Source organism: Argiope bruennichi, chromosome 1 (genome assembly GCF_947563725.1).
Source record: "Argiope bruennichi chromosome 1, qqArgBrue1.1, whole genome shotgun sequence".
Classification (NCBI taxonomy): Eukaryota; Metazoa; Arthropoda; class Arachnida; order Araneae; family Araneidae; genus Argiope; species Argiope bruennichi.
In genome coordinates this window covers 11,086,952-11,108,580 of record NC_079151.1, presented here as the reverse complement: position 1 = coordinate 11,108,580, position 21,629 = coordinate 11,086,952, and the positions used below count along the sequence as shown (strand labels likewise).

Sequence of the window (21,629 nt, the reverse complement as noted above, 5' to 3'; positions counted from 1 at the left end):
GAATCACGACCGTCAACATTCAACGCAAAACGTCTCCGTTTCGATCCTGAGTTTCAAATATCGCTTTCTAGCTCTAAGCAATTCATCGAAAAAAATGTTCTCACATGATAACTTGAAATTTGCGATAGCAGATTTCAATTTTGTTTCATCTTTTTTTTATATACATTCAACCTTCATATAAACAGAAATAATTTTGACATGCCAACTACTTTTGATGAGCTAAATATTATCACAACATAAAAAGCACTTTATTAAAAGATATTTGTATAATAGATATAGAGCATTCTGATTGGTTTGCTGTGCTTTCAAAGTGGGAAAATCAATCTAGCTGTTGAGTCTGGGTGGTGTACAAAAAGTCTCACGTCGCTCTCTATACGCCGTGAAAGCTTGGTTTCGTTTTTTCAAAATTCTGTACGACCCCAGAGGAAGGAGATTTGGCCCCGAAGTATTTAGTGTGCACTATATTCGCTTACATGAAGGAACTTCGGTGGTTTCGAACCCAGAGCTCTCTGAAGCCAAGACCTTACCAGAAGACCGCCGCGACTTCCGGGGAATTTAGGTGAGGGAGGAGATGTTTCCAGGGTCATCCTCGTCTGTGAACATAGTTAAAGACGATGGGCACATGTAAAAATGGCCCTCCCGTTATTTGGGATGTTAATTAAAAGGCAACAAGTTAATGTAGATAAAAATGAGAATTGGAATTCTTAAATATCAAATTCTTAAAAAATTATTTTTTATAACAAAAGTTAAATATTTTTCGCCAACATTTTTTTTTAAAAAAAAATCTGGGGGTTTACAAAATAAAGTAAAATATTTAACTATTGGAGACATTTAATTTGAAGCGAGATAATTCCGGAACATTTTTTTCAATCCGAAACCAATAAAAATTCGGGACTGTCTTATATAAACTGACATCTCTGGTTAATTTCTTAAAACCAATATATGAAACAGAAAATTTATTGTTAATATGTAAGACAGAAAAGCAAGGAAAAAAAATGTGCAGAAGTAAAAAAAAAAAAAAAAAAATTATAAATAATTTTATTTCATACCTGATAAGAGAAGCTGACATAAAATGATATATGGTCCCAGAAGTCAAATCATGAATGACAGGGATGGAATTTTTTCGCCACTAAATTAGAAACCAATTCGAAAATAAAAGGCGATGAAAATTTTTTGCAAGGCCCGATACAGATCTTTATGTGATGGTATCATACGTGCATAAAATCTGCAGTCACGGTGATAAGAACTAGGGTGGGGGAGAAGATGAATCTGAGAAGGGGAGGACAAAACACGTGTCCAGCAACAATTACGAAGTTTCATTTCGGTTTATTGATGTAGAAAAAGGAGGAAGCGGGAGATACATGCGGGGGTGTTAACGTCGCTTTGCGTCAAATAGCTAACGACCGGTTGAGGGTGGCGTGAAATTAAGATGATGTCTTTCTCGCTTTGTTAAGCAACACGTATTTTTCTTTGCGCTAAATGTAGGCTTCCTGCTTTTAAGTATCACGCAGATGCTTGACACTCTGACTGCTTGAAGGTGATATTTGCAAGCCGACGTTCCGTTGAGTGCGGTGGGGGTGGAATTCCTTAAATGGCTTGAAAAATAGAACCAATTTGTTAAATATGAATCTACGTAAATGAATCGGTTACGTTTTATTAGGTTCACTTTTAGGATTATCAAATAAGTTGCTGCCTAGAGACACGAAGACTCAATAATTTTTTTCTTCCTTTTGTGATATTTTTCCAAGATAATTTTATGTTTTAATCTATTTAGATAGCATTAGAAAGTGAAAAAAAAAAATTTTTTTTACCCTTTTAAAAATTTCTCTCTTAACTTTAAATTTAAAGATTTTTTTTTTTTTTTCACGCACGATAAACTAAAACCCACGTTTTTGAAAATAATATGATCTGTAGTTAAATATTTTGTTATCTCGATTTATTATTAAATTTTTTACATAAAATTTTCTTATATAAAGAATTAAATTAAAATGTAGAAAAATTGTCTGATTTTGGTAGATGAACCTCCGACTCTTGCTTAATTTGAGGACTTCTTTCGGGCTTAATTTAGTGTTGTTCATATCTACCAACTGCATATATATTCTGAATGCTAATACAGGAATGAATTTAGAGTTGTTAATATTTACAATCGCATATATGCTCTAAATGGCGTAAATACACGAGACGTCACATTAACTAAAAATTGGCGATATTCTCTATTAATGCTGCAGATGTATTAAATAAACAAAATATTTGGATGGCCAACTAATAGATTTTAAACTTTCTGAAGATATCGTTACTAGCAGTACCCGCACGGCCAAGAGCAAAAATTAACTTTAAACTTAAGTCTAACCTCAATCCAATATGACATGGGCATGCCACGCAACATAAAGAAGAAGAAAAAAAAAAACATTCAGAAATCATCAAAAATAACTACAAAACAATTTTTATAGCACACATTCAGAAATATTTAAACTGTTAAAAAGGTAAAAATGTGATATTTTCATAGACAAAACAATTCACTTAAAATATAAAATAGGAAAGCTGTTTTAAAATTAAAATTATACAAATAAGTCATTGTACAAACTGTTCCACACTTGTTTGTCAACTCTGTATAACCTGATCTGAAAATAAAATACAGCTTGCTTCATAATATTTCTTTGTAAACTATATTGGCTAGGCGAACACTTCCATCTTCATGAGATCCATTCTGTCTCTGTTATTCCTTTCGTTCGATTTAAAGAGAGACGATTACTTCGCTCAACAGAAAACCCTCCTTTTCTAAGTGTGGAAATTCTTTCTCTGATATTCACTAACCAAACGTTTCTTTCCGTTACATTTTCGTTATTGCTCAACAAATGAAGCAAGTTGGCAATTAATGTGTTCCAGCAAAGGTTGGATTTCCAGTTTTTGGGCATATTGAGTTTTGAATCGCTGTTTAAAATCAGACGTAAACAAAGAAATGTATCGCATATGCATACCACAGTATTTGCGAATGCGCTGTTTAAGGTTTTCGCACATGCACGGATAAATGCAAAGTGCAAATACTGCTGTTTTAGCTTGCGCGAATCGTAGTAGGAAAACAATTAAAATCACAATTATAAAACTCCATTTTTTATTTTGATATGACTTTAATATACTAAAACCTTCCCTAATAAATGCTTTACAAAAGGGTACAAACATATAAATATCAGTTAAATATTTTTCGAGTTTATCTGTTTCAAACATACAGACGCTTTCAAGAGACTTCGTTTTATGCGATGTATAGGTAAGAACAAAAAGCATGAAAACTTCCGTCAAGGAAATAAAATATTAAAATACCATAATTATTTCTTAATAAACACTAATGGGCCTAATTATTAATGCGAAATTCTCCATGATTTAGTAAGGTAATTCAAATCTTTTAAGAGTGAAATTTGAAGTCTCAATACGTTTTCAAATTATCCGAATCAATTTTAAATAGATAAATCACGCCAATAATCTAACAAACGTGAAAAAATATATTTATAAATCAGCATACGAGGAAGCTTTATGAAGATATTTTTTTAACTGAAAACTAGCTGTCTTTGGCAACTAAATGGTCAAGAATATTGATTATGTAAAATTTCAAATGAATCTTTTATATGTGACAGTCTAAATCCTTTCCTCTGCAAAGTATATCTAAACTACAAATTTCAGTTGTCGTCCACTCATACTACTTTAGAGCCCTTGTACAGTTATGTTCATTGTACTGAATACCTTTCTAATTTCTTGTCATTTCAACCAAAATTTGAAATTGAATTTTAAATTGGAAATAATAAAACTTAATGCAATCACATGCTTGCTAAATAGAAACAGTCAATAAAAAAAATACATGGACAGAAAGAAGAATTAATCAACATATAAATTTTAACATTCGATCAGTTAAATTTTTTATGTTCAACAAAATATATTTCATGAATTACGTAATACATTAGAAGATTATTCAAAAATTTTGATTCAATACTATAAAAGTATTTATAAATGAAAACTTAAAATTTTTTTCCCCAAGGCTCATTTCAAAAGCCAAGCATTAGCTGTAATTGCCACAGTATTAAAACGTTTATAAAAGGGCTTTAAACATGAACTTATTTATTGTAGAAAAATAAACCGAATGTTCCTATTTTGATCATCAACAATGGAAGAAGAAACCTAAATGATGTATTAGTATCAAATGAGAAGCTCGGTGAATATATTACTATCAAAATGAATGCGATTTATGTGTCCTTAATAACAATGAATATATTATAAAACATATTCAAAAAGATCTTTAAATGCTAATAAAATCTAGAAAATGTTATTTATGAGATCTAAACTGGTATCATCGAAAATACAATTTTTTTGAAATTTTAAAAATTAAGTGTAAGAGTAAATTTTAAGTGTAATATTTATTTTTTTGCTACAATATTTGTAGAAATTATTGCGGAAAACACCAAAATGTAGATTAATCTATACTTAATCCTAATTAAAACTTCTAGCAAAGACATTGCTCCGAGATGTGCATTCTCCTCTCCAAAGAATGTCTGAGCCAAATTTAGTAGTTCTATATTTAACGATGTGTCCTGTACATAGACAAAACTTACACTATTCTTTATTATTGATAGAGATTGCAATGATATAAAAAATTATTGTGGTCCATTTTTTTTTCAAAATCAGGCTACTTCTGGCTGTAAAATGATTAAGATATCTATCTCTACAATCAACAGCAAAGAGTCTTTGTGTACAGATAGGCCGTTTCACACCAAATATGACGCATTTATAAGAGTGAACATATACTTTCTTGTTGATTAGGTTTTTAATGAGATAGATTTTTAATAAAATTTTTGAAATTTTATTGTACTTACTATTGTAACAACTAAACTTTAGCTCAGACAAGCAACAACTCAACTCATGTTTACCCAAGAACTTTTAACTTTGTAGAATTCGGTAATAAAAAAAAACGGTTGCGTTGCTAGCTCCCAGTATGCATTTTGTTTCTTTTATTTGTACTTAATTAATTGCTTTTTGTTTTTACCAGAATTTATCGATAACCTTAACAGGTTATGGGCTCAGCGTGTTTAAATCTGCGTGAATTTAATATCTGCTAAAATTTTTGAAAAGCGAAGTGAACTGCGTGCTAGGCCTAACAGCGAGACGCTATGGATTTGAAAGTACAAATCGACAAACTAGAAAGTGCGGAAAATTGGAGCAAGTGGAAGTGGCAAATGAAAATGCACTTTGAACAATATGACCTCACATCAATTATTGATGGAACTAAAATTTGTCCGGTCGCTGTAAACGGCGATGTTAGTGCGGATGAGCACGTAAAGAAGGTGGCTGAATGGCGGCGTGATAACGCTAAGGCAGCCGCGCTTATTGCAAGTACGTTGAGCGCTTCTGTAGCCGATTTAGTGATGACGTACTCGAATGCAAAGGACATTTGGGACAAATTAATTAGTGTTTTTGAACAAAGCAGTATTCAGAGACTTAATTTATTGATGACACAATTTTTTCAAGTTGGTAGAGATCCTAATGACAATGTTGCTACACATGCAGCTAAAGTTGAAAGAATCTACACGGATATGAACGGTGAATTAAATCGTATTGGATCAAGTAATATTCCAGAAGAATTATTGCATGGCAAAATATTGCTTACTGTGGGTCCAGAATTCCAAGAATTCAGCAATGTTTGGGAGTCTCTAGACTCTGATAAACGAACAACGAAGAATCTTGTTGAAAAATTGTGTACAATTGAACAACGTGTTAAATCTAACGCTGCTGTGGATTATGGCGCATTTGCAGCTCGTGTGCCTGGTTTTAAGCAAAAACCTGTGAAAAATGGGGAAAGACTTCCTGAAAGTACTCCTGTAGGTAATAAATCTAGTAATTTCAAGCAAAAGAACTGTTTTAAGTGTGGTTCGAATACACATCTTTGTAAGGACTGCCCTAAGAGAAGGTCAAATGTCTCAAAGCATAATAAAGGTGCATTTGCTGCTACTGCAGACAGTACACATCCTGATGTTTGGGTCTGTGATTCTGGTGCTTCACATCACATGACTGCTAACAAACAGTACTTTACTTCGTACAAACATTTTCCTGTGCCCATTGAGGTATCACTTGCTGATAATAACAAGATCTATGCATATGGATCTGGCAGAATAAACATTGAAGTTTGTATTCAAGGTAAATGGTATGATGCTCACATGGAAAATGTCTGGTATGTCCCTGATGTGAAACGGCATCTCTTCTCTGTACAACAGGCTACCAAGCATGGAGTTGAAGTAAAAATGACCAAAAGGTATGCTGAATTTTTTCGTAATGAAGAACTTGTTGCAGTTGGATCCTGGAGAGATGGCACATACATTATGTCTATGAGGGTTGTTATCCCAGCAAGTCCAGCTGAGATAAGTATTGCTACAGAGACTGAATCTTTGCAGCTATGGCATGAACGCCTTGGTCACCAAAATAAGCGGCATGTTCGAAAGCTGCTAACTGATATGGGCATATCTGTAAGTCATGCAGCGACAAGTGAATTTTGTGATGGATGTGCTCTTGGAAAAGCTCATCGAAAACCCTTCAAGTCGCGTCCCTATAGAGCGATGTCAATTGGGGAAATCATTAATGCTGATGTTAATGGCCCTATGTCTGTGGACTCTTTTAGTGGTGCAAGATATTATGTTTGCTTTAAAGATGACTATAGCAAATATCGTAGAATCTTCTTTTTGAAAAAGAAAAGTGATGTTAGTTGTTGTCTACGTACGTTTCTCAATGAAGCGACTAATCTTGGCCATGTTGTGAAAAGTTTACGTTGTGATGGAGGAGCAGAATTTGACTGTGGTGAAGTTCAAAAGATACTTGCTGAAAAAGGTATAGCACTAACTCTTAGTGTACCATACACGCCAGAGCAAAATGGTGCAGCAGAGAGGGAAAACCGAACAATTGTTGAACTGGCTCGTTCTATGCTTGCAGCAAGTGCATTGCCTCGGTCACTTTGGGCTAACGCATGTTACACCGCAGTGTATCTACTAAATCACACTGGTTTATCCCCAGATGAAAGCAAAAGTCCTCATGAGCTTTGGACTGGTGAGCCAAAAACTAAACTTGACCACCTGAAAGTATTTGGAACCGAATGCTATGCACATATACCAAAGATCTTCAGAAGTAAGTTTGAAGACAAAAGTGTTCATGGTCATTTTGTGGGGTATGTAAACAAGAAAGATGGTTATAAGATCTATCTGCCTTCTCGGAAGAAAATCATAAAATCTCGAGATGTTGACTTCAAACCAGAACGTTTGTGCACCACTCCTGTGACAGTGGAGGTGGAGGAAGACTTAAATGAAAGGTATGAAGAAACTCGGAGTGAAGAAAGTAATCTATCCGAAGGACAAGAGCCTGTTAGAAAATCTGGAAGAATCCGAAGCTCTCCTGCATGGATGAAATCCGGAGAATATCTGATGGCAAACATAGCTGCAGTAGAAGAATTTGAAAACAGTGAAAATCCATCCACATATTCTGAAGCTCTTTCGTCAAGTGAAAGTGACCTGTGGCTAGAAGCAATGAAGGAAGAAATAAAAGCCCTTCATGAAAATGAAACATGGGAACTTGTTGAGAGACCCAAAGGTTCCAAAGTTATCAACTGTCGATGGGTGCTGAGGAAGAAATATAATTCAGATGGTACTGTGGAACGACACAAAGCTCGTCTTGTAGCCAAGGGTTATGCCCAAAAAGCAGGCTTTGATTACGACGAGACATTCAGCCCTGTTGCAAGATATGACACTGTGAGAGCTGTTCTTGCTGTGGCGGCAAAAGAAAATTTGTACTTGCAGCAGTTTGATGTAAAGACTGCATTCTTGTATGGAACCCTTAAGGAGGAAGTGTTCATGACGCAACCAGAAGGCTTCAATGATAATAGTGGGAGAGTCTGTAAATTGCATAAAAGTTTATATGGACTCAAACAAGCACCACGTTGCTGGAATCAGTGTTTTGTGAATTTTATGAAAGATCAGGAACTGAAAGTCAGTACAGCTGATCCCTGCTTGTTTATCAGACACAAAAATGACAAGAAACTCCTTGTTGTTATCTATGTAGATGATGGCCTTGCTGCTGGGACAGACAGAGTTGAAGTGGAGGAGTTCATGAGTCAACTTGGTCATTCCTTTCAGATCACAAGGGGTTCATTGAACCAGTTTCTGGGTATGAACATAACAAGATTGAATGATGGTTCAATTTTTGTGAATCAGTGTGCCTATCTGAAAAAAGTTCTCTCAAAATTTCATATGGACTCCGCCAATTCAGTGTCAACTCCAAGTGACAAAAGCTTTGTTTTTGATGACACAGAAAACAAACTGATAGGGAAAGAAGTCCCTTATCGCCAGGCGGTTGGCAGTCTCATGTACCTTGCAACTGCTACAAGACCTGATTTAGCTTATGCTATAAGCATTGTTTCTGAAAATCTTGAAAATCCCAGGACCTCAGATTGGTGTGCTGTAAAGCGAATTTTTAAATATCTAAGAGGAACTGTAGATTTTGGCTTGTTATATCAAGCAAAGTGTCATCCCAATAACCTTGAAGTGTACAGCGATGCTGATTATGCAGGTGATTTAAAAACAAGACGCTCAAGAACTGGAATGGTCTCTAAATTTTCATGTGGAGCCCTCTCGTGGATGAGCCAAAAGCAGAAGAGTGTGGTGTTATCTACTACAGAGGCCGAATATGTTGCTGCGAGTGAGAGTGCTAAAGAACTAATCTGGCTGAAACATCTGCTCAGTGACATAACAAATCTCGAAACTCCCTCTCTTCTGGTAGATAATGCTAGTGCTGTGAAACTCGCAAAGAATCCCGAATACCATAAACGGTCCAAGCACATAGATGTCCGTTATCACTTTGTGCGAGAAAAATTCATTGATGGTGAACTGTTCATCAAGCATGTTCCTGGTGAAATGCAATTAGCAGACATCATGACTAAACCATTGCCTAGTGTTAGGTTCAAAGAATTGCGTACCTTGTTAGGACTGTTTTCATTTAATAGTCTTTTGAATGAATGTTAATTTAATCTTAAATAAGTTGTGGCTTGTGGAGGAAGTATTGTAACAACTAAACTTTAGCTCAGACAAGCAACAACTCAACTCATGTTTACCCAAGAACTTTTAACTTTGTAGAATTCGGTAATAAAAAAAACGGTTGCGTTGCTAGCTCCCAGTATGCATTTTGTTTCTTTTATTTGTACTTAATTGCTTTTTGTTTTTACCAGAATTTATCGATAACCTTAACACTTACAATTGAAGTTTAATTTCAGAATCAATTAATAGTGAAAAATGTTTTATAAGTTTTTAATGCGGCTGCTCTCTTCTGTGATGTAATTGGATATATAAACATACAAAGAGAAGATTAGGGAAAGGCTTAGCACAATGAATACAACGGCGTGGGACTTTTTAATAGCATGAGCTCTATGCCTATCAAAATTTGAAGCTTCAAAATATTTTGCACAGAAAGTCATAATTACACAAACTATTTAAAAGAAAGTTTTAATTGGCAACCTGTTGGTTCACCGATTTAATCTATTAATACCGGTGAACCAACTGATCGTCAAAAAGCGACAATATATTATATAGTAAAAATATTTTAAGTTTCACCCTTAGATTAAAAAAAATGACAATTATCGCTTCCTGCATTAAAATAATTTATTTCTGTCGCAATTGCTCACGTTTTGATCTACATGTGTTTGTTTTCTGGCAGACCACTTAGTTTGTTCTTTTGCTAATTAATTTAATTCACCACTTATTTATTACTGTAATTGCTGAAGGTATAGGGTGAAATTATTCTTTATCAACATAATTTATTATGAAATAAGAAAATGTTTCAGACGAATAAGCTCTACTTATTTAAATTCAGTTAAAACACCATTAATAATAACATATTTTTGACAAAGCGTTAAAACAAATATTAGGAATTAGTAACTTACTTTTACAAAAATTAAAAACAATAGATGCATTTTGTTATTAAATTTTCTAATATTTTCATTAGTACAGAGACTTTGTTTTCTTTTCAAATATCCTGACATAATAATTTTTTTGATAACTCGTATTTTTAACACATGTAGTCTTCAACTTCTTTAATTGTACTCATTGCAGGCATTATCTCCAAGCAAAACGAAATTAAAAATCGGCTTTCATCAGTTTTAAAATGCAAATTATTTTCACTCACAAATTTGTCTGCTTGCTTTTCCTTCTTCTTATTTCTTATCTCGGTGACTGAAGAATGAGTCAAATTATGACAAGAAATTTTGGTCATTTATTTCTAGAAAAAATCTGCTGAAAAATGACTCTTGTCTCATTAGAGCTAATTATAAAACAGACTTAACAGCCATTCAGGATGAAAGATTTACGGAGTCTTGACAGCTACAATATATTTTGAAACTCTACTTTTATGTGCTTTATGAACAAACGTTCACCTTAATTTAAATAAATGACCTATTATTTCCAACTTTATCCATCTAACCGTAGCAAGTTTTTACTTTTTTAGTTCCTCGCATACGAAATATGGAGAATTTATTATATACCTACCTCCTCTACCTAATTAATCGCAGACCATAATGAGTAAGAAAAATACATTTATGGAAAATGTTTCTCTCTCCCTCTTTCTGTGACAAAGATAACTTAAAAACGACTTGAGCTAAACAAATGACATTTCGCACAAGGTCTTTATATCAAATTTGTAGATTTCTTTCAAATTTTTAGCGAACTCTGTTCAGACGTAATTTGTCCGACTGTTCGAATATAATTACTAAACAAAGAGAGTTAGATAATAAAATGCGGTAAACAGATTTAAAATTTATTGTATATTTAAAATCTATAGCCATCAAATTTTGAGCCAAATCCAACAAGACGTTCAAAATCTGTATTTTGGAACGCATGTAAACGTGTTAACATAAAATGCATTGTCTTAAATAAATATGAAACTTCCTACAGGATTTTGTGAATACAATTGTAATTCTATATTAAATTCTTGTTTCAATCGGTTAGAAAAACGTGCCTAAAATAAAAATTCGATTTTCGTATACTATTAACCGCATACCAGGAAATAATCACCAAAAACCTCGCCAAGGATCGGATGACACAATCAGAAAAAGTGCTAAATTCCAAGCAAAAGTTAGTATTTTTAGCTATTGTACGCCAATGCCATGCAAGGAGTTCTCTGATATTACACCTTTATTAGAGAATACGCGAGAAAGTTTTGGGGAGACTCCTCACACTAGTTTATTCTGTATAAATTTCTGTTTATTTTTTTAGCCATTTCACACTAATTTAATTTGCCAAGTTATACGAAATATTGCAAGATTTCGACTCGAAAATAATTCAGATAAATTTAAATTTAAACAGAGGACAAAAACTTAAGACAATTCTTCTAAATTAACAATCGTGAAATTTTTAATTTATTAAGAAATTTACAACTCTTGCAAAGGAATTAAATAAAAAAATTAAAAAGTACGATTCAGCCTGTTTTATTTATGGATATGTAAGCCCCCTTCAGATATTTAGAGTCTAAGTATCTTACACTTGAACTTGAAAGAAGTAGGAGATTGGGATTTATAGTGTGGCGAATTCAGATGCGCTAGGATAGAGCCTGGGACCTTGGAGTTAGCAGTCCAGTAACATGACCACGATACAAAAGCAATTGCTCGAGTAGCGTAGCTGTTATCTGGCTTATAAGGTTCACCACAATAGCAACAATGGCTGTTATCCCCTTTTTACAGATGAAGTTTCAGTCGGTTAACAGGTACAAAGCAGTTCCGATGATGTGATTTAGTTCATATTCGTGATTCTAGTGTTCCAGTGAAAAGAAGAGATACAAAAAGGCAGACAGTTCCCGCAACACGGAATGGTGATAAAAGTCTCAAAAAAATTGTCTCAACAGAATGTAGTCAATAAAGTTAGTAGATATTGAAAGGCTTTATCGCTTGAAGAGAAACTTGTAGATTGGTCTTGTTTGCAGTTATTTTACCCAGAACATTTTTGAAGGAGATATCTTGTTTATCTAACTGTAGAAAAGTCCACAATTTGTCTCTAAAATATGTATACTTTTTGCAAGAGAGAATTATGTGTTCAATATCATTAATATCTTACACTTAATACTTTATTTTAATCAGGGGATTAATTTAGGCACTATTTGTTGCTAATCTATCATCTAAAACTAAACAGCATCAGAACTGTAGCGTATAATATTAAACATGCAAAAAAATGTTTTTGCTGTCACATTATTTTTCCTATAAAAAAAGTGTTCCTGATATCTTGAATAATATGCACCTAATATTATCAACGTCTAAAATGGATTGGAATAAAGTTTTTTTTAAGTTTAAAGGAACTTTTTATATGCTATTATTATATTTTCTTTATAAAAATTAAAATACAACTAAATTGAAAAAAATGCAAGATAGCTTTAAGAACCTTTTACGTAATCGTTATTTTTTATTTCACTTTCCTGTAATCACAATTTTTGAGAGGCTATTTGTTTCATAGCGCACCCTTAATTATATTTAACTTTCTGAGTAAAGTTTTTTACAAATTAACCATCGCTATATTTTTCTCCAAATCCGATACAATTTTCTTCGTTTGACACACATGAGAACCTTTCACCATTCGATAATCTGTTTTCACGTGAAATATCATGTCACCTCTAGATATGTTACTAGATATGACTACTTTACCTCCTTTCTTTTCCATTTTCGAGAGAAATTTAAAAAAACAGTATCTCACAACACATCATTAATTGAAAATCTTGTGACTGAGTTCAACAGCCATAACCATTGGATTGATTTTGAAAGCTTTAATTTCGTCTGAAAATTAATGACTTCTACATATGCCATTATGGTCACCTGACTCTCTGCATTCTCCATTTTTAATACAATTAAAAAAAATCACCTTGCGGTAAAGTCATCATCTACCCTCTGGCACCACCCACTTTTAAGAAAAATCGAAACTGTCCTAAAGGGAAATTCACGACAGAGTTTAAAAGCCCTGACCACTGGATCAATTTCTACAGTTTTTATTTCATATGATTGTTCATAATCTCCCGATATGTAATTAATGATCATATTCCCTCTCCTCTGCCTTTCGAGCGATATTACAAAATAAAATTTTGTCACATACCTCAGGCTCATTAAATAAAAGGATATCACAAAAAAGGTAAACCTAACCAACCTGTAAGCTTCACTACCATTATGCAATTGTTATTTATATTATTGTAACTATAATTTTGTGATATAATGGTGTGATAAGATGAAGTTCGTCACATTTGTAGTTCATCAAAATCAAAGCCTAGAAATTTCTGGAAAAATCTTAATAAGTCTTTTAATAGATCTATCGCCGAGATTTTTGTTATTTCTGGAATCATATTTTGTCATCAAAGTAGTCAAATTCATTGCCAAGTCAACAAATGATTGCAAACTTTATTTGCAAGCCTTGGTGTCATCGACCTGAATTCCAATAAGCATCCATCAAAGTAACCTGTAAAACTGTTTTCCCTACCATATAATTAATTGTGCTAAGAATTAACATTATAGATTTGTAGCAATATTAATATGGCGAAGGCGGCAAATTTTGATTAAGTGCATGTTATTAAAACAAATTAGAGTACTGTTTAGAATTATAATTACATAATCATTATAGAGCATTTTGATTGCTTAGCTGTGTGTTCGAAATGGCGAAATTATTTGATGAAGGAAATTGGCAAAATCCATCCAGTTGGTAAGGGCTGATCTATCTAAATATTATTTTATGATATCTTTTGAAATTGGAGGTTGAAAGCCCAGATGATTTCTGAAGATGCATCTAAGAATCATGAGATTTCATATGAAATAAAAAAAAGGAGGAAATCGTAAATTATATATTTTATTTAGTGCTGTGACTGGAATATTCTATTAAGGTTCTTTCCCCTCAGAAGATGCAAAATGAAGTAGTGTTCTTGAGATTTCTCATAAAAATGAAGGCTGGTTGAGAGTAGGAGATCATTCAAGATGCATCTTGGCACCATTATTTTTCAAAAGAAGTAAAAATTGGAAAAGTCAATTTCAATGGCTGTGTTTGGAGAAATGGCCCTTTAGTTCTGCCACCAATCATTTTAAATTTATAGTTGATCAAAAAACTGAATTTTCATGTGGATTTTTTTTATTTATTTTTTTTTTTTTTTTTTTTTGCTATACACAATTCAGCACGTTTTTATATATGTAGAAATAAACTTTGCCGAATGTAAATTGCATAATATGAAGAATAATAGTTCAAAAGAATTTTTTTTCTGTGATATTAAAGCCAGAATATTTCATTTAGTATCTCATATATCTAAGTATGTTAAAGGTAAAGGTAATCCAGGTAGTAAATATTCATTTTGTATTTCGTATTACATTAATATCCTGCTTGGCAACAATAAATGACTGTTTATTTTTATGAATTTTGACTTTTCACGCACTTTTAAGATTGAATTCAGTTTTGCACTATTTATTTGTTTTCTGTTGACCTAAGAAATATAAAGGTATAAAGATTGCGAAATATTACATCTATTTTTGCGATTTATCTGTCATCTACAGATTCCTTCCTAAAATATTTTACATTTTCCCAAGGCACTGTGCATCATCTTTATAAGGTTATGGTGAACGTTTTTCTCTATGAATTATCCATTTTTGCATGGTAGTGAAGAAGTATGAGCTGAAAACTATGCAAGGGGATAGTGACTTCAGTTTTTCCGTCATTGCAGAATCCGGTATAGTTCACGACAAACTGCTTGAAAAAAGGTATGAAAAGTATTTTTTATTTATTTCTATTTATTTCGCTCTTTGATAGTTTTCAACAGTGCAATTTCATTCAAGCGTGAACTGACTTCCTTTAAAAGAACAATACTTCTGAGAGACCTTTCCTGTGTACTTTAGAAACATTTTTATTGTATAAATATACCTTGACCTTTCTTTTAGTTTAAATAGTCCTCTGTACCCGTCTAACAGACTTTTTGGCGAAAAATTAGACATTGGATAGTTTTTTTTTTATCAAATTTTGCAGAATAAACAATTTTTCAATCCTAAACTAACCGAAACAGAATAAACACGATGATAATCATTCTTCTTTACATTGCAGAATGCTTGAAACTTGCCTGTTAGAAATTTTTTAACTTAAATCCTTTAGAAAACTGTAGATCCAATTTGCATATTTAAAATAATAAAGGAAGTTCATGAGCCAGTCCCCGAGCCTCAACAATTGAACCGATTTCAGCTATTTCATATGGAACCTTGTAAGAGTTAGATAGTTCTTCAACGGTCTCCTGTTCTCCTTTCAGCTTTATAGAGAAATTAGAAAACACATAAAATTTTCTCTGTGGTAAAATCCTAAAACAAAACTCGCCAGCCAAAAAAAAAAAAAAAAAAAAAAAAGAACCTGAATTAGTTTTGATGAATTTCATTTCATATTACAGCTAATGACTTCTAGATACGTCATCATGAGCCATCTGATTTTTTGCATTTTCTAATTTTCGAGAGAAATTTAAAAATGCTGTCTCATAATGCATTTTTTATATGGAAGTCCTGCGACGGAGTTCTTAGCCAAGACCACTGAATCGTTTTCAAAATTTTTAATCTTCTATACAGCCCATGAACTACAAAAATGGCTTCACGCTTTCCTACATTCAGTACTTTCGGGAGAAACGAAATCATATGATACATTTTCTATGGAGAAGTCTTCCCCTAAATTACCAATCAACTAATTAAAAACATTTTTAAATTTCTGACGAAACCTCATAACCACTAGATATATCATTAATGGCCGCCTACCTTTCTCCATCCTCTATTTTCTTGAGTAATAAAAAAAACCCATTATTCTCACAATGCGTTCACTATCAGAAAATCAGGCAATAAAATTCGCCTGCCACATACACTGAAAGAATCTTGATAATATTTATTTCATATAAGGCATCACGATCGCTAGATATAAAATCAAGGATCGCTTGACCCCCCCCACCCCCTACATTTATGAGAAAAACTTTAAACGGACGGTTTCACAATACATTTTTTGTAGAGAAATCTTGACACGGTTTCATGATACAATTCTTTTTTAATTTCATAGGAAACTTGTGACTTATAGATATATCATTAATGGTTATCGGCCTTCTTGCAATATTCAGTTTTGAGAGCAATCAAAAAAAAAAAATATTATGTCAATGCATAGTGTCTAGGGGAAACTCCGTTGCAGAATTTGCCAGACCCAACTACTGGATCAATTTCGAAAATTTCTATTTCATATGATTAGTTATTAGTTATGGTGACTAGTATGGTCGATATGTTATCAATGATCATGTACCATTTCCTCTACATTTCGAGAGATATTGCAAAACAAGTTTTGACCTCATTAATAGATTTGATTTCGCCAATTTTCGTCGCCAGTTTGCCCTTTTCGCCATTTTAAAGTAAGACTAACGAATCAGCTTTATCATTATTATACGATTTTTACTTATATTGTTGCAACCACAATTTTATAATAGTTTTATAGTGATGAAATGTAATTCATCAAATTTATTTGATGTTAAATTAATTCTATGGATACTAGTCAGCTTCTATGACGTAAATTAATGGTAGTTAATACTTTTAATAAAATATATATTATCAAAGTAAATCAGAGTAATATTTAAAATTATAATGGCATAATAATAAATATTTTAATTTCTTAGCTGCGTGTTCGAAGAGACGAAATTATTTGGTGATGGCAATCGGCGAAATTCATCAATTTGATAAGGACCTTTAAATATTATTTTATATCTTTCCGAAAGTTGAATTAAAAGGTCTTATTAAGCCGGAAGGCCAGACGATTTCTGACTATGCATCTAAGAATCATGAGAATTCATTTGAAATATAAAAAGCAGGAAATCGTAAATTATATATTTTATTTAGTAATGTGTGTGGGATAATCCAAAAAGGTTATTTCCCCACAGCGGATGCAAAACAGAGTAGTGGTTTTGAGATTTCCCATAAAAATGAAGGCTGGTCAATAAAGATTATCTTGGTTATCACCATTCATTTTAAGATGCTATTAGAAATGAAAACTGGGGAAATCGGTTTCTATGGTTATGCCTGGGGGAGTGGCAATATAGTTTTGCTAATCATTTTAAATTTGTAGATGGTGGGAAAAGGCGGCAAAAATAATTTTAATAATTTACAGCCTAGCTTTTAAAACAGAGTTCATTGTTTCTATAGTCTGCTAATATCATACATGGCTTTTAATATGGCAGTTGATAATTTCCACATTTTGCTTTACTAGAGTTTCGTTTTTTAGCACATATTCCTTTTGTGTTTAATGATTACTATTCCTTACTACAAGAGCTTGTAGAGTTTTCTTTTTATTGTTAAGTACATTGCTAGAAAATATCAACTGTAAGATCATTACCACATTTATTTTCCAATATTTTTGAATGAAATACCAACTTATTCTCAAGTTCTGGAAGCCATATTGCTGTTCTTCTACAACGAAGTTTGGAATATATTGCTCTATAATCCATATATATAAATAACGAATCATATATGGAAAGTACATTCGTAAAGTTTGCTGTAGTATTGAAAGTATAATATTTAATTTTTGAAAATTCTTTTTCTCTTAAGATTGTTTTCGTTAGTTTTTAACGCAAAAAAGCAATTTCACAGGTTTTTCAAAAATATATGACAGTTTCATCAAACAGATTAATTTTATTATGAAGCATAAAAATAGTTACGAAGTTTAAGTTCTTATTATAACTTTAAATGTAGAAATAAGTACTTAAATGACAGATGGCATTTTCTAATCTAAATTTTAATTAGCTGCCATCATCAGACTTGTTGCTCTTAGTATTCAATAGATTTAAAAAAATATATATATTTAAAAATTAATTGACTTTAATATATATATAATTCCAATAAAATATTATAGAATGTGATGAAAGTTAAATCGTGAGTCTATATTTCAAAATTTTAGTCATTTTAAATCAAAATACCAAAGATGAAGTCTACAAAATACTTGTTTTGCAAGTATACAAAATTCATACAACAGCAGATATTCATACAACTTTGTTGATGGACTATGGTAAATTTGTATTTTATTAATCTTGTGCAGCGCACTTGATAAAGTGAATTGGTTCCTTTTCGTATCCACTTTTTTTCTTAATTCTATGGCCAAAGGCCATCTGTAGATGTTCCGCTTTATGTTTGGAATTTCTTATTACAATGTAAAAATAATTTGTTTCCGTATCCCTGACTTAACTTACGAATTATCCCATGATTTTGCAACCACCCTGTTTTCTGTCAGATGTCTTTGAAATAACGTAAAGATAATTCAACGCCTTTTAACATTTCTTACTGCATTCTGAAATTTGAGCTTCCAATGAAAAAAAATTGAATAAATATTCCGCAATATTAAAGCAAAAAAAAAAAAAGCTTCAGAAATTGTTTTTTAAAAACAGTTTTTTTAATTGATGGAAAACTTTTTCACAAATATAAATTTCGATCATGTGTTTACTATTTTTGTAAAAATTGTAGTTCTTTATAGATTTAACAAGGAATATTTTATATTCATATTTCATCTTTTATTTTTTTCTTTATACTTTTTACAATTGTCGGATTATCCACAACAGGTAGCGTTTTACAGCTAGAAATTGATTTATAAATTGATAAATGTCAAAGATAAACTTGACTTAAATATAAATTATATCTCATTTCGAAGTTAAGTGGTGATTGATAGGAAAAATGAGTAAACTGTTGTCAGATATCGATCTCCAAAAACACATTTCAACCACTTTTTTTCATCGGCAACCTTATATGGCTTGAACTAAATCAAAATGTATTGCGTATCGAAACTCGAGACCACAATATCATCCTGTAAAAATTTTATGATGTGAAAATTTTATGAAGTGTTGAAACGTACTGTAGCTTTCAAACGGATTGAAAATGTAAAAAAAAATCTTACCTTTTGGGCAAACTTGAAAAAATAACAATAATAGTCGGATATTTCTGGTAAAGCATCAGCATTTGACTTTTTTTATGAATAGGACTGAGAGTACTCGCTTTAAATGGGAAGTAAAAACTGCCTTGATCTACTAAACAATTGTTATTATTATTTATTTCGTCACTTGGTTCCCAGTTTAGGTCAAATAAGCTTGAAAAGCGACATTTCTGTGTTCTACAGGATGCTACTGAAAGTACCTTCTCTTTACATGCTTTCTCTTGATTTTGTCACATGCTCATTGCTGCATAAAATGCATCACAATGCGGCTGCTTTTGTGCTCCTGAAAAAAAAAAGTATGCCGGGTGATAACTGTTATGTTCGTGTAAAAATATCCATTAATGTGCAAGAATCCATGGGACATTTCTTCTATTCAGTTCTAGTTCTTAACGATCATTTGGAGGATTTTATGTCAGAATTAGACTTTTATTGCTTGGAAATGGACTTAAGGCTAAATAAAGATTAAATTAATGATAAAAATTTCCATTCTTCAAGAATTTATTTAGTTACTTTTACTTTATTTATATGAAATATAGAGAAAATATTGTAATCGCCAAAAAAATTCGAACTCGAAATTTTGACGAGTTTCGCCCTTTTAGATTTCTATGAGTTCGAAAAATACATTTTTAGCATTGTGTCTGTTCATCTATCTATCTGTGTCAAAAATAACACAAAAGTGCTTTGAGATAGATGAATGAAATTTGGTATGCGATCTTTACATCAAATTTATAGATTTCTATCAAATTTTGAGCAAAATTCGTTCAGAGGAAGTCTGACTGTCTGTCTATTCGAAAATCAGTTAACACACTAACTAGAAAAAACGAATACAGCTATATGGCTCAAATTCAGCACACATATTTAACTTCGATATTGAAGACACCATCAAATTTTGTGCCAAATAAAGCAAGGGGTTGAACGTCTGCACATTTATATCTTCAGAAGCATGTAAACGCAATAATTCAGAAACGCAGTGACCTCAATATTCAAATTTAGTATGGATTTTGTGTCTACAAATGAAGTTTTGTGCCAAACTTTTGTTTTAATTAGTTAATAAAAACGCAACAAAAATACAAATTCGATTTCCGCTTACTAGTAACCATATACCAGAGACTAATCGCCAAAAATCTCGCCAAGGATGACACGATGAATTCAAATAATGTTGAATTCACGCCAAAGTTTAATATTTCGTAACCATTATATGCCAATGGTATGCAAAGCGTTCTCTATGATTGCACTTTTATTAGAGAGTATGGGAAAAAGTTGTGTGGAAAATCCATTTACGCTGGTTTAAATTCATAATGAATTTTCAATAAATGTCTTAATAAGGAATGCAACATTTAGTACGAAGTCTTAAAAATGTAAATTGTAATAATTGAAACTTTTTGCGTTTGATGTTTCGTAGAAATTCTTCTCATTTTAAAGTCAAATATAATCAGCCAACAAAATATTTCATTGGTATTCCAGATATTTTTAGAAACTAGCTGCCCTTAACGACTAACTCATTAGCGTTAATATTATTTATCAATTTTCCATTTGTTTATTTCCAATTCAATTTTTTTTATATAAAAATTCCTTTTTATGATTCAGTCAACAAAAACCTATTAGGCAACAAACTAACGTTGACATTAAAATCCTGTTATTTTAACAAATAATAAGAAATAATTACATGAATAAAGATATAATTCCGAGTTTTACCATGTTAATGTGTTTTCATTTTTACTTGACATCAATTTCATGCGTAATATTTAATTCGTTTTTTCACTTTGTTGTTTTAACTTTGCATCTAATTACTGTTTTTAATTAGTATTTATTTATTTTTTGTATTTTATGTTAAAACGAGTTTGGCACAGCTTGGTTCTGCGCCAGAAAAAATCAATCAATCAATATTTTAATTGTCTTACATCTGCATTTTGTTCATAATTTATCCTAAAGGAATCAAATCCCATAACATCATAGTACTATTAAAAATATAAATGTCTGGTTCATCTACCTTCTAATTTTCCTGTTACTGTGATGTCTCTTTATATTATGCATGAAAATTATACAGACAATAAATATAATATTCGTGCTCAATTTTCATGAACTACCTCATAAAATGAAAATGCCATTTTAAATTACATCTGAACAACAAACATAGAACATGGTTGGTTAACTATGCTTCCAAAATTATGACATTAATTTGTTGAACAAAATTGGAAAAATTGGTACAATTTACACAGGTGGGGAGTCCTTTTTCTATAGTTATATTATTACATATTATAGTATTGTAAGAAGCATTTGAACATTGATGACGCTTATAAGCTCACATATTTATATCAAGAAATGGCAAAATTGGTGTGTAATTGGAACTCGGTTGTAATTATTTTTTCCATAGACAATATACAGTGCAATAATGCTTTTGTGATTTCTTTCAAAAATAGGGAATAATGCATGGCAGGTGACCTTCGATGAAATTTCTAGAGCTCATGGCATTTTACATGGAACCATCGGATGCTGTCTCTCAAAAACGTTCTCGCATACTTTCTAAGAAAGGTGTTACCCCCTCAATCCCCGCAAAAAATTGTAGACCTTGAGAAAGGCAGAGAACACCTTATATGACATTGGTATACAATAATTACGAAATATTAACCTGTGCGG

At 32.0% G+C, this 21,629-nt stretch overlaps 1 protein-coding gene across 2 annotated transcripts in view; it reads right to left on the bottom strand.

The window, feature by feature from the left end:
* The window catches only part of LOC129967021 (lysosomal alpha-mannosidase-like), a 98,301-nt gene that overhangs the window by 61,646 nt on the left and 15,026 nt on the right, over positions 1–21,629 (bottom strand). The window contains exon 1 of one of the 2 annotated variants that reach the window (XM_056081673.1): positions 1,050–1,178. The exons of the other annotated variant lie outside the window; for it this stretch is intronic. The gene's annotated coding sequence lies outside the window, so the exon portion shown is untranslated. Of the gene's footprint in view, positions 1–1,049; positions 1,179–21,629 lie in introns of those variants that run through there. 2 annotated transcript variants of the gene reach the window in all.